At 37.1% G+C, this 14,900-nt stretch overlaps 1 long non-coding RNA gene across 1 annotated transcript in view; it reads right to left on the reverse strand.

Annotated features, from left to right (window-relative positions):
• Positions 1 to 379: 379 nt before the first annotated feature.
• Positions 380 to 14,900, reverse strand: part of LOC310906817 — a 53,512-nt gene continuing 38,991 nt past the window's right edge. The window contains exons 3-6 of the long non-coding RNA XR_014589483.1: positions 11,910 to 12,065; positions 5,593 to 5,791; positions 4,724 to 4,796; positions 380 to 1,023 (exon numbers count right to left, since the gene is read on the reverse strand). This is a non-coding gene — a long non-coding RNA (uncharacterized lncRNA). The remainder of the gene's footprint in view (positions 1,024 to 4,723; positions 4,797 to 5,592; positions 5,792 to 11,909; positions 12,066 to 14,900) is intronic.

Raw genomic sequence — 14,900 nt, forward strand, 5'->3', positions numbered from 1 at the left:
CCAGATAACATTGCAAATGTCATTAGTTTTGCTGTGTGCATCCAGCATGGATCTTGCTAACTTAGGTCTAAGGTTTTAATGAATTACTGCACCAAGAATTGCCTTCCTTTAGTATTGCATAATAGCTTACTCTTCAGAATGTTAAGAATTAACAGATGGGCTCACTTATCTAGATGATTCATAATGCGAGTTGGTGTTTCCCACCCGGCAACTCTTTTCAATAGTCCCTCACTGACCCTAACACATTTGTGACAGGATAAGTTCTATTATCCCTACTTTAAGAAGGACTTCTCTTATTAACAAGCGAAGCATTTAGACTGCAAGTATAAGCAACAAAAATTCAGTAAAAAGTTTATGAAATGCAAATCAGAGTATTCCCTTTTTTTTTTCTTTTTTTTTTTTTTTTTTTTTTTTCAGTTGTAGAGGGTGCAGTGAAGAGAAATTCTCCTAAGAAAGTGTTATCAGTTATTGCCTAAACAAGACCACCTGCTGGAATGCAGGGGCTCGGAATCCTGTAGATTGAGCAGCTGAGAGTTTTCCAAGGATTTAGGATAATACATAAAGTTACTTCTTTTCTTTCCAGAATGTGTATATGGACACCACTATCTTGTGGCCCTTTGCCAAAATGTGAGACTTTCATTGACTTAAATCAGGTTTTGTATTAGTTTTCTTCTGCTGAAAAGGCTTTGTGATCCTTTGAAAACTGAAGCTTAGGCTACTAACTTTGTTATCTGAATTCACTGGCTGTGAATTCATCACAACATCAGTGTAGGAGTCAATGTGGGATCACAGTTCAGACTGCACTTGTCCAACCTGCCAGACTTGCATGTTTCAGTAAAAATTAAAAGTGGATGCTTATCTGTTTAAGGATGGTGCTTTGGAATGGAAGAAGACTCAAAATAGTTTGTAAATCACCTCCTTTTATTGTTCTTTCAAAACCACTATCAGGCAGTACACTCAACAAATGATAGTTTGGGAAGATACTACATTGCTGTAGTTTTCCTTTGTATGACTCCCAAAAACCTGTAGAACAAGAAAAAATGGTTTAGGTGACTTTCACATATGTATTCTGCCTCTTTTGGATGAATCTATTTATCTGAAATGGGCTCAATATATTTGCATTTGCTCAAGAGAAAATGGAAGAGATGTGGAAAGATCCACTTAGGAAGCCCAATGCTAATTTTTCAGCCAATCTGGTTGAACTGAAAGGAAAAAAAGTGAAAAAAAAAAAAAAAATCTGACTGCTTATGTGAGTGAAAAAGCTGCCATTCAGAAGGATTCAGCTGCACATCAGGAAGATGTGCTAAGCAGCTCTGATTAGTATTTGCATATTTTCAGATGAACACTGGATATCTTGAAATCCCAGAACTGACGTAAGTGATGACAATCCCACACTTTGTTACCCATCATCCACTTATTCCTTTGCATAATGTTTTCCTGTTCATACAGGAAAAGATACACAAACCATGCAATTTATATGACACATTTGTACTTCTGAATAGAAGTAATATTCATAAAAATGCTCATGAATCTATAAGCTGAAAGCTATTTACACGGTATACAGAATATCAGTTTTCAAACAAACTGGTACTTGTCAGTGAATGCTTTGAAACAAACAAAAAATCACAAAACTTTTTGATTTGTAGCACTTCACTCAGGGCTCTGTCTGTGAGTGCCAGTTCAGACAATTACAATGTACAATGTATCTGTATGCCTGGGTAGAAAAATCAGTGCTGTATCAAAAACTGTTTTTTTTCCCCCTCTATAGTCAGTCAGAGTGTCAAAGACCTAGGTATATGAGAGGTGGCATCACTGCTAGAAGTACTCTTAATAGCCTAGGCATGATTTTGACCTTGGCATGTCCAAAAAAAACCTAACCCAGGAAATAGAATAGGTGGGAAATGAGAATTTATCTTGGTGTGCTACTGGGACAATTTATACTGGCATGGTAGATCTGGCAGAGCAGGTCTGATAGCAGTGCTTCCTATTTTTGCTTCTGTCAGATATGGCCAATGATAACAATATAAACTTGTACCCTTATCCATCTGTTGGGCTTTACATAACACCTTCTGGTTTAGCTTTTTTTCTTCAGTAGAAAGTGTGAGTCCTGATTTACTTGTTTACAAAACTTACACTTAAATCTTGGCTTGGGTAATCTGTTGATGAGAAATCCAAACTAAGAGAAACAGAGATTAATGTTCTGTGAAAAATAGAGCTTGTGCACCTGGATGAACTGCAGAGCCACAGGAAGTATTATTGAATAAACAATTTCTTTTAATGTTTCCTGTAAGTTATTTGTAGCTGTTGCCATCAGAAATTTTGTACTGTTGATGAATGTTCAGCTTACCATGTTCTGCAGTACTTCTTGACATGACTCTTTATCATTCTGACATAAGATATTATCCTTCTGAGAAGTGAAAAGTTTAGAAGAAACTGGGTGCAGGCCATCTTGGAGATAAGCCAGCCAAGAGAAATCAAAATATGACCTAATTTTCCCTCTACTTAAAGAAACCTTTCTGAAAAATGAAAAGAAATCACTGTCCCAGGGTCTGTATTTTACCTTCTAGATTTTGCTGAAAGTTTTCCCATACTGTGCAAAGGCAGCAGATAAAGCTTTGAAAAACACTTGAATCTAAACCCTTGCATTGTGAAAATTTTAATCCACATCTCAGCATATCTCCTGGGGCTTTAAAGATTATGACAACTCAGATAGTGGCGCACAAAGAGTCAAACACATGAATTGAATCGAGCCAGGCCCAAGCTAGTAGGAATGTCTGAATGTAGAGCTGAAACTTAGAGCTTTCACCCTTCTTTTGTAGACAACAAAATCTCTGAATGGAAAAAAAAAAAAATCCTTAAATGTAGCACTTGTTTCAGCCAGTTTGGGCAGACAGAATTAGATGATGACTGAAAACTTCCTGGTGCCTCATTCTGTGCTACACTTTGCAGGGATTCTAAAATCATTTGTGTTGGATACACAGATTTTAGTTACCAAGCAATTCACTGCCTGGAGGGTCACATTATAGATTGGACTGATAACTGGTTCAAAATAACCATGGCAGATCAAGAAGGTTATTTGCCTCCTTGAGGCCTGTGGCTCCAAAGCCTTTATTTTATGCTGGAGATAAAAGTCCAGGTAAACTCAAAATTATTCATTACATTTATCCCTTTATTAATTTTTAAGTTTGAGCAAAACTCCTGAGAACTTTACTAATAAGAATGAATATTGTTCCACAAAAAAGCGAAGTGTTCATTCTGAACTGTGCAGCACACCTAAGTATACTCAAGGCAAAAGTGGCAATCAAAGGGGATTACATGTTTAAATTGAGATTACATTCTTAGTTAACATGTCTTGGAAGTGCCTCAGGCATTTCAAGGATTTTTCCTTATTTATTGTTTAATCGTGCTCTGTACTTTAAATTAGATGCAAGACTTTTTAAGAATAGGGCAGTAGGACTTTCAAGGGATTTGTGAAGTATTTTCATATTACACAAAGACAAATGTACACCTGAGATACACAACAGACAGATCCAGCAATTTACACAAAGGCAACACTCTTACAGTCTTTTAAAACATGTTGTATTCCATGCATTTCTTAAACTGAACAGGTAACAAATAACACCCAGACACAACAAAAATGATAGGCAGAAATGAGCTTGTAGGGATATCTGAAAAACTCTCAGAATTAATGTGTGCAAAAGACCAACCTATCAATTTTAGTGAACTTGAAAGGATTTTAAGAACATGAGCTTAGCAGGGATGTTTGGTATGTGCTGAGCCTCTGTGATTCTACACATTAAATAATATTATTTAATATTTAGATAAAATAAATTCCTTCCCACTCCTCTGAGTGGTCTCCTTTGAGTTTAGCATGTCTTGCAGCTGGAAGAAAACAGGCTGCTGAAAGGTTCATATGTGAAGCAGCAGCTTTAGTGGAATAGAATGATGTGAGGCTGAGCAAAGGGGAGTGAAACTCTACTTACAAAAAGCAGCAGAAGATTATAAATAAATCATAGGACAGTACTCTTTCAGAAGAGGTGAAACTTGCTGATGCTTTCAGAGATAAGGTTGAACTTGAGAACAGGAAAGTGTGACATCCTCCTTGGATACAGTTCTGGGGAAATCAGCATGAATTAAACAGCTCATACTGCTGCCTCCTTGCTTGACAACCTCAGTCTCATTTTCCAAAAATATGATGCCTTTGGCTTTGATACCTTGCAGGTGCCTGGATTCATGGCAAATCAGACTGCTGCTGTTCAGTCCATAACTTAATAATTTTCCCATTTTATCTTTAAATGATGCCCATTGCAGTTTAAGAAAGAAGGCTGGAGTTTAGCCAAAGAAGAGGTGACCTGGGACACAAAAATGAAGGTACAGTTCTCAGCTTCACTACAGCTTTGCCATCCTTAATGACAGGCTTCCTAGCTGTTAAATAAGCTGGTGTTTTCCTTGAATTCCTTGTGACTTTTATCCCTGCTGTGACTTCCAGCCTCTTGAGGAAGGTAATGTTGGCTGGACATTTGGGCTGCTGGGATCCCAACCAAGATGGCTTTAGTATCAAGAATGTGACTTTATGGAACTCTAACTTCACTTTCCTCACTCCAAAGAGGTATCACTTTATGGTGCTTCATCTTTCAGCTGAAGTGAGTATGGTTTATCTCATGTTGATCCAAATAATATGTGTTTAAGGGAAGCTTTAATACACAGGAAAATAGTTACAAACCATTATTCTTCAATACTGTAGTTCATTTTATTGCAAGGTCTGTTGGAGGCAGTGTGTGTAAATTCCTCATGGTCTGTGAAAACACAAATATAAGCTAGTCTAAGTCTTTGAAATGTATCTGGTTAATGTTACCGTTAAAAAAAACCCTCCACTAGGCTGTTTGATTTAAGAACAACGGAAATAAATCAGGGGTTTTCTTGGTACTAGCTGAAAAATCATCTCAGTGAATGTGTTTTCTTCACAGTTGGGAATCTGCTGGCCACTTGTATTTTTCATTGTGCACACTGCTGGTAGTCACATAATAATCACTGGAACACCTGCACTAATTATTTACATGAATACTTTTAACATTTTACTCCATATATATATATATAAAAATATTCTGTTTTCAATGAATTGAACTAAAAGTAGACAGCTAGCACCATGTCACTTGAGAAGTCTCCATGAGCTACTGGAAAGCACTTCTTGATTTATAGACAGAGTTTGGAAAGCCAAATGAATTCTGTGGAATGTTTATATAAAAGCATTACTCTCCATAACTTCCTCAAACTGGACTGTCCTTTCATTTATATCTTTTTCCATCAACTCATTTAGACTGACTCATTGGATCTAAAAATAGTTTAGATTTACTTTATATTTTTATACTCATAATAACAACACAAAATGGATCATGCCTACATGCAGTTATCTGAGGAAACCTACTCTGTTATTTCAGTTAATTCCTTTTGGAACATGGAAATCTCTGAACCACATATTAAGCTGGTATAAATTTAAATAACCACAAAATTCAAGGATGATATGTGCAGGGATCTGACCCCCACTTAGAGATGTAACAAAGATTACTGCCTAGACCCTGGAGAATGTCTCACCTTTAGATATCCTTTTAGAAACAGCATGACTGCAGTGCTGTTAATGGAATCATCCCAGATCTCTGTTGGTGTTACTTCAAATAAATCCAGGGTTCTTGAATTTTAATTCTTTTGCAATTTTTTCCATGTAGCAGGAGGTACATGTAGCTTTGCACCACAGGAGCCAAAGGAGGAACTCTGTGAATTGCAAGTTCTTACCCTGTGTGGGACAAATCACAAAACAGAAACAAACTCAAATGTAGTTCATTATTCTGTGAACTGTAATGTGGTAGTTTGTTGGGGTTTTTTTAGAGAAGAAACTCAAACCAAAACAAAAAACTAAATCAAACCAGAAAACGGATTAAAGGAACTTCAGAGGGAAAAGTGGGACTGTACCTGCACACCAGGGAGGTGGTATGAACTTTCACAGTAAGGCTTGAACACATTTATTTACACAATTTCAGACAGCACAAAACCCCAAAAATATTATGAAGCACTTAATCCAAGGGAGAACAGCATGGATATAATTTACCTGCTATTTATCTACTTCAGAAAACAGATTTTTGCCTCAAGCTATAAATCATTAAGGCCTCTAACTTTCAAACAGTGCATCACAAATTGGCTTTCCGGTTTATAAAAATCATCCTAATACGCCTCAGCACTGTTTTCTTTCAGGAAAGCCTACAGAGAGCCAGCTGTCTGAGCTGGTTGTGTTGCTATGTAAGATTTGTGCATAAGTGTCTCTCTGGGAGTTTTGTTTTGGTTCTGTCATTTAATATTCATGACAATCACCATTAAGCTGCCAGCTGAGCTGCCTTAGCATCCTGCCGCCAGACAAAGTCAAAAGTTTACTCTTAGCCCACACAGCTCCTGGAAGCCTGCACTTCCACATTACTGGCTATTTTGGCTTGCATTTCTTATATTTAAACTAACAGGAGAAATAAAAAATAAATAATAAAACCACCCCAGAAGAACTGCTAGGGAAAAGATAAAGCAAGAGCAAGAGCGTGTTCAGTACTCCTAGTTAGTGATGACATGGTTAAGCAATTAATCTGATCATTCCAGCCAATACACCAAGGTTTTGGGAAAGCTGACAATTCAAATGTGTCCATTAATAATAAAATGTGATGGGTTAAAAGGGGAGGGGGAAATCCTTGCTTTTAAGCAGCATGGAATAAACTGTACCACCTTAAAATTATTCATAGCCCACTGCGTATCTGTCAAAACAATATATAAATATTGGGAGTAGTAAATAATTTCAGTGTCACTAAAAAGCAATATATTCATGCTAAAAGCAAATTCTGTAATTACATTATTATTTTAATGTGCATATTTTTGCATCAAGAATGTCAGAATAATCCAATGATGATTAACCCTCTAGACAATTCAGTTGCACACAGCAACTTGGAGAAGTTCAAGGTTTGCTGAATTTCAGCTTCCCCAGTCAGGCAGAACAAAATATACAGTAGGACTCCATCCTGCCAGTGTGGGGCAAACTGAAAAACTCTTGGAAAATCCAGAAAACAAAAGAGTGACACAAGGAGGAGGGAGGAATCAGTGATAAAAAGAGAGTAAGAGGAGAGAAGGACCCTCACAATCCAGGGAGAGAGAGGTAACAGAAATGTTGCTGTTGACAGCCACAGCAGGGTGAGAGAAGTCCAGAGGCAGCCTCACTGTGTGGCTCGTTCCTGCCTCATTATTTCAGACTAGTGAAGTGGGGAAAGAAAAGAAACATGCTTTGGAATGAACTGTTGGGACTTTGGAATGAACTGTTAGGAATTAAGTACTATTTTATATTGTACATAGTGATTAGAAGAAACATATATTGGATTATATTTCTCCCTTTAATTTCCTGTGATGTTTTTTGTTCAACTGCAGCTGAATGGGCAGAAGGAGGGAGGGAGGGGGAGGCTTACTTGTTGCCTGAAGAAGGTAAAATGCTTTCCCTTATTTTACTCTACACCCTGCAAAAGAGAATCTGGGATGGATTTGTTAAAAAACAGCAGCTGAGGGAATTAAGAGCTCACTCTTCAATCAAGACTACAACATCATCTTTGCTAAGGAAGCATACATTTATTTTCTAGAGGGAGCTAGTCCCCCAGGGGTGTTAATAGCAACAATGTACTTCCAGAGTTAGCTTTCAAAAATAAGGATTTGTACAAAAGCTCCTACATAAAACTTCAGAAAACAGACTTCTGAAACTTGCCACAACTTTATGAATGTTTCTTCCCCGCCAACAAAGAATTGAGGAAACGTGAGGAATGTGAAATACAAATATCTAACATGATGAACAGCTGTCTACACATAAAATGAAATTGCCAAAACATTGAAGAGTAAAGAAGAATAGAGTAAAGAAGTAACAGGCATCCCAAGTGTGGGTGCAATATTTTGAAATAAATCACAATTCACCTGCCCTTCCTGGGTGGAACTGGCTCAGCCCTGATGGGGAGAGCCCCAGCAGTTTTCACCAGACTCTTCCTGTGCAACAAGCAGCACTGCTCAGTCTTGTTTCAGCCTCCTGCTGCTTTCTGTCAAATCAGCTCTGCTGCCTTTAGGCTGCTTTAAGGCTCTGGCACTAGAAAGCCCATCAGGACTCAAAGCCTGTCACGAAATCCCAACAGGAAGACCCAGTTTTCTAGCACGTCTTGTCACACTGCACGTCCTCTCCTAAGCATGATTCTGTGAGCTCTGTAATAATAATGATAAGGTTTTCCTGCTCATTTAAGGAGAGGAAAGAGCTCTTATTCCAAATATGACCATTATGAGGCATATACATATGCAGAAAACAATGATTTTATGTTTCTAGTAGAAGTTATCAATTAAGTGCCTTAACATCAAGAGGGGGATAAAAAAGCAGGAAAAATAAAGGAGAAGCATCTCCTACTACATACATGAAAAAAAAATTCTTTCTCAGACTTCTTTCTGGAAGCCACTTTTTGAAAGATATATTCTCTGCTTCAAATCCAGCCATAACTATGGCTTTATGACAATGTGGCATAGCTGTTTCATTTTTCAAAGGGCCAGTGTGTTCCCATTAGACTCCTTCTGATCTGCCGATAGCCACAAGCTACACTTAATATTGTTTATTTTCTGTAATTCGTGAGATCATGTTTCACCCTCAAGTACATTTCATATAAGTATTGCTCTACCCACTGTTGATTCAAAACAGCTAAAGGAAGTAGGAACAGGACAGCACAGTAATAGGCAACAGGCCTGGGGAGAAAGTTTAGAGAAAATTGCAGTTCAGAGAAGAGCTGTTTCTGTATGAGTAGAAATCACCTACAGGCAATTTTCCTTCTTTCTAGGAGCCTATTAACTTTGATATTTATGAAACTCTTAAGCTGCTCCTTTGGAAACAATCACAGCAAATCCTCCTCCAGGTGGTTATGAAATATTTCTTTTTTCTCTAGAAAGCTTCTTTAGAAGTAATGAAAAAAAAAATAAAGACATTTATTCTTGTAAATATACCATATATATATATATACATATATACACCAGCTAAAAGAGCACTGACAGTTTGTTTCACATTTCAGTCCACATTTTTCAGGAACTCCCTACTAAGAAACTTTATTAAATGTAATAGTAAATTTAATTTAGAAAGAGTGCTGTTTTCACTGTTTTTCTTCCCCAAATGTTTTCCTAGTTGGATGCTTTCATAACAGTACTTTTTTGTTTGTTTGCTTTGTTTCTATGCAACTTGAAATCATAAACCAATTTTCAACTAGTGTACATCAACAGAAATACAGAGCTCTAACCGAGCCATGCCAAATTTCACTATTTTAAAATTCAGTTCCTCCTCTTTTCCCTAGACCACAGTAACATCCTACATTATCAACTTTCTTGTTTTCTATGCTGCTCAAAAACCTACATATTTTACATTATTTAGATTAAGTACCAAAAAGTACCTCTCTGATTATGAACATAATTACATATCCACTTTTCTTCCATAATTCTAGACTTTAATGGACACTTGCTTTTGGTTAAAACAAACAAACAAACAAAAAAAAAACCTTTGGAACTTCACAGCTCTGTACTTCACTGTACATCTGTGTACATTATTATCCCTTTCTCTTAATTTCTCTTTTTGAAGAATATTAAGACATCTACACAGCTGGGAGTTTTGACAGATATTGTTGCAAGATACAGATGAGATAACTACTTATGAACCTGAAGGAATTGCTAAATCTAGCTAAAAGCTATAGTAACAAACCATATGTTTTGATGATGCTTTTTCTTGATTTTGCAGGGGAAAAAACCAAACATCCCCCCTAAAATTCAAAGTAAACATAATTTTCTAATTTCATGCTAATTTACATAATTAAATAGCTCCCCTGGGGTTTCACTGCCAGTCTAAGATAACAACCATGCAATCTGGCTCTTGCACAGAATAACCACTTCTGATTATTATTTTTATACATAGTCAGGATTAGGCAAACATCTTTCTCAATAGAAGCCTGGAAAAGCTAAAATCCAGAAGGACTAAGGGCTGTTAAATATTCAGTATAGCAAAATGCAGATTTGTCTGCCTCAGACTTTAAGAACATGGCAGTGAGCACCTCCCCTGCTTAATGCTTAGTTTAGAATGTTAAACAACACTTCTGATATTCATTAAATTTCACTATCTAAGATAAGAAAGACCAAAACTTCTTTTCCTGCCTGTTTTCCTGGATGGCCTCAGAGAAACCCAGCAGAAAATGGAGTGGAATGGAACCAGTTTGTAGTCCTAGAGAAGAAAATGGGTTTGAAATATAACTGAAGAGACAGACAAATAGGTATTTGCCTCCCAAGCACCAGCCACAAGATAAGCAAATTAAAAAAAAATCTGAGCCATGTGGATGCAAACACAAAAGTGTGTGTATGTAGTTTTAGCAAAATTGTGTGGCCCAGTCAGAAACGTTACAAATGTAGGTAAGAAAACACCCCAAATCAGTGAAGCACTTTGTAGAATGATCCTGAATTACCACAAAGAGAAAAAAAAGGGAGTGAGGGTTTTCTGAGTGCAGCCCTGATGGAAGAGAGAGGGTTGGGCTACTGCCAAAAGAGCTGTTTCCTATTGTCTTTTTCCCTGCTACATTCAGGAAAACAGGACCTCAGTTTAATCGTACTCTGATTACAAAGAATGTACACAAAGATACATCACTTTGTATAAACATTTCTGACATAAATAAACTAGAGGAGCTCAAATATTGGCCAACCACTAAAGTCAAAAGTTATGTAACTCCTTTCATATATACTGAGAAAAAAACACACAGGAAAAAAAAATCCAGCAAAATCCTGAAATATATCAGACTTTTAGCATTCAGCATTTGTAACCCAAGTTGGTTTTTAACTTAAAGAATCAAAGATATAATAGGAATATAAGGAAATACACTATTTCACAATATACAGATGAAACTTTCTGAAAACAGTGTGGAGAATTGAGGAATGGAAAAATTTATCTAGTCATCACATTACCTTGAAACTTAGACATCTCTATTACATCCCAACCAAACCCCAAATTCCCTAGCTAGATCACTGAAACACAAATTCCCTGCACTCACCTTCATGGGTCCTTCTGAAAGCCCTGCCTGAGGCACCACTCTGCTCTGCCCTGTGTTCCCCATCTCTGAGAGCTCTGTGCTGTGCAGCAGTACAGAACTCTTTGATTCAGACACCCTGAGGTTCTCAACCTCCAAAGAACTTGAGAAGCATTTTGCTGCATTCATGTATTTTTGATGCCTCAAACAAACAAGAGCTGAAAAATGTGTCTACAGAAAGATTTCCACTGCCTTTCCAACACAGCAACTGAGCAAGACAAAGACTTGGTCCTGCATCCTTGATTCACACAGATAACCAAAATTCTCTCCTAGTGTCTACTTTTTCAGAGCAGGATTTCATTGGGAATTCTGAATGCACGTCTCTCTCAATTCTGTTTCAGAACAGAGAAAGCAGAGAGCGCAGACTCTTCCAGGAAAGGAAAATCTAGTTCTTGTTTATATAAAGTTGCTCTCAGCTTAACTGCTCTGGGCCAGAAACCCCTGGCAGGAAAAAAGAACATTTACCTGGTGCATTTCTTCTATCCAGCCTAACTTGCTTACATATGGCAACTATTGAGAAAGGCATTACAAATTTTAACTTACTTTTTCAAATAATCTTCAGATCTTGGCAACAGGTTTAATACACTGGAACAGAGCACAACTGAGAAGAACGGGGAGGGGAAAATAGTGCTCTTGTAATGGAAGAAAAATGTATTTCTCATGTGTTGATCTTGCTGATACCTCACAATCTCTTGTGTTGAGAGTTGTGTCACATCACCCCCGTCAGCTGGGCAGCAGTGAGCAGCTGCCTCCCACACTCACCCATTTATCTTTCCCAGATGCAGGCTGGTCACTCTGAGAGGCCGGTCCTGGTCCATGAACGCTGGGCAAGAGAGACATCCAGCGGCTGCTCCATTTAAGTGCATTTTTAAACAGAACTGAGGACGAACTCAGCTGCCTTCTTAGCCAGTACATGACCTTGAGTGTATAAGAAAACATTTATGAGCCATCTACCCGACATACAGGAAAAAACAAACAAACAAACAAACAAACAAACAAACAAACAAAAAAACCCCCCAAAAAACCCAAAAAACAAAAAAAACCACCTTCCACTGGCTGAAGAACTGCTTTAATATCTGCTGTGCATTTTTCATACAACCAACAGACTTCCTCACTGCGTTTTCAAAGTCCACCCAAGGTTCTCCCTTTTTCTCTGAGACTTAACTTCATTATTTTGTTTCTGAACTCTACATATGAATTGGGATAGGTCTATTACCTTCCATGAAGCTATGATGTTCTGTGTCAACCCAGGATCTCATTCCATGCTTTACTATTCAGACGTATTTTTCGCATCTACTATCTTCTATTCAAATATTTTCTTTAACTTTAACTCTATTTGTACTACTTATTTTTTATCTGCATTGTAAATAGAGCTCCCAGTTAACACTGATAAAAATTCCAGAGAATCAGTTGTAAACCCTAGTATTAAGTGGTTTGATCTTCATGTAAGAGCAAGGAGAATCAGATTATTAATTTTACTATTAGAAATTAGTAATATCTATAGTATTTATCATTAAAAATTCAATGTCCATCCTGCTATATCTGAACTATTTCTTGTACATAAAAATATAGCTTATTTGGATATATAAATCACCACAAAAGGGCTTATAAACCCAAAAATCTGAAGACAAGATGAAGAAAAAGAAGAGAAACACAGGGTTAATATTTTAAAGTAAATATTAGCAGTATTGATTTAGAAGTAATTTATTTGGAAAAATCAACTTTTTCACTGCTACATGTTAAGTAATTATTTTTTTTAAAGGCTTGACCCTTACCAATTTTAAAGATAAATATGAAAAGAGTAGGAAATGGGTTAGGTCTTCCATATTTAGAGAAGAATTAGAGGCAAGCAGTTGCTGACTTCATTGACAATGCAGGATGAAGATTTAGGAATACAGTTAAGGGATGTGTTTAAAGACCTTTTAAAGAGAAAAGTGCATCAATCAATTGGGTAAAAATAGATAATACAATGGAATAAGCCCAAATTATCAGGATATGCTACTTATGAAAAAAATTACATACCCAATAATTATTACTAAATAATAACAGACAGGAGTCAATGCTGGAACCAGGACTGGTGATCTCTTTCTGTCTCTTTTTCTCTCTTTAATTAATCCGTTCCTTTCTCTCTTCCCTTTTACCCTGCCCCTTCCTCCCAAACCCATACCATGTGCTTATATAGTAGGTCAGGGACCAACACAGGAATTTCCATGCCAAGTGTGCAAATCACTGATAAAACCTTCTGGTTGTTTGCAGACTCTCTGGCTTTCATAGCTCCTTTTGCCCACGAGCATCTACAAATCTTGGGCTGTTCCTTACCCCTAAGGGTGGGAAATCACAACCACACGAGTGAGGAACCACATGTGTACTGAAGCCTAAGGAACTCTTCAGTGACTCAACCCCTGGATGTCAGGGAGCTATCACAGCCCTACAAAGAGCTGTTTGCTACAGGCACAGGCACAAAAGGATGTGGTTTGTCTGAGCAGTCACAGACATTGCATTCCTGCCATGTCTTCCACAGCAAATCCATCATGGATGCTTTTAACAGCAACACTTTGCAACACTCTGCAACACTCTGAGCTCCAGCCCATTTATCATAAATCTACCACCCCTCGAATTAGCTTTGATCAGTGCTAAATTTGCTGCCCAAATTGAGTTGTTACACTCAAATGATCTAAAGCTGAGTCCATCTGCTGAGTCCTGAACAGTGGCCTCTGAGAGACAAAACCAGAGACACCTCTTCATCCATCTGTATTCATGAAAATCTTCCCTATTTAAGTCCTTCCCTAATTGCCATACTCTGGAGATATAAAGTAAAATGGATTACTGCTCCATTGCAGAAAAAAAGTGACACTGGCTGGAGACAATATTCATTTCTTATGAATTTCTTTATTTCTATACTTGTTCCTTTGGAGGAGTGCAAAAAAAAAAACATGCAAATTTTTTTCTATTAGAAGAGTTATTAATTATCAGGAGAATTGGTAGAATTTTCACCTGTACATCACTACAGCTGGATAGATACCAGACAGTAATGGAATTATTATTACTTTCTAGTTATTGCAAAAGATTTTTTTTAATTTCAAATCTTAAATCAATTATTTAAATCTTTAATCAATTATTTAATCATTTAGGTCTAAACATATTGAAGAACATATTCTAACATGCCTACATGAAAAGTAAATATTTTTCCTTAGTTTTCTTCTGCTTTGCAGCAAGAATTTACTGAAAAACAGCTTAAAATGGTGATCTATATTTGGCATGAGGTCACCCTGATTTTGTACAAGCATTTAAAAATACAACCCCTGAGACAAGATCCTCTGAAAGAACTTGGGTCCTGTTCTATTGGGAAATGTATTACTGGCTTTTACACCACATATTCTTTGCACTGAGGACCTTTTTTCAGTCAACCCCCAAACACTGTGATAAAGGAGCTGTTACTGTCACTTCATCCTCCATACAGAAAATGGTAGGAAAAAAGCTACATCCAAAGTTTCATCAACACTTTACAGCTGAAATGGAGCAATAACTCCGATTTCTTGACCTAATGTTTTGTACCTCTCCAACAAATTTTCCTCCATTTGAGTTGAAGGAACAACAAAATGATTGCTGAGACAGCCAACTAGACCTTAAAACTAAACCTGAAACTGAATTGTGTCAGCAAAATTCCAGTATCACAGTTCAAATCAGCTTTGTTACAAAGTTCCTCTGTTAAGAATTTATCATAGAATCACGGAATGGTTTGGGATGGAACCT

The sequence above is a fragment of the Zosterops lateralis genome, assembly GCF_965231275.1.
Source record: "Zosterops lateralis genome assembly, chromosome: 3".
NCBI classification, from domain to species: Eukaryota; Metazoa; Chordata; class Aves; order Passeriformes; family Zosteropidae; genus Zosterops; species Zosterops lateralis.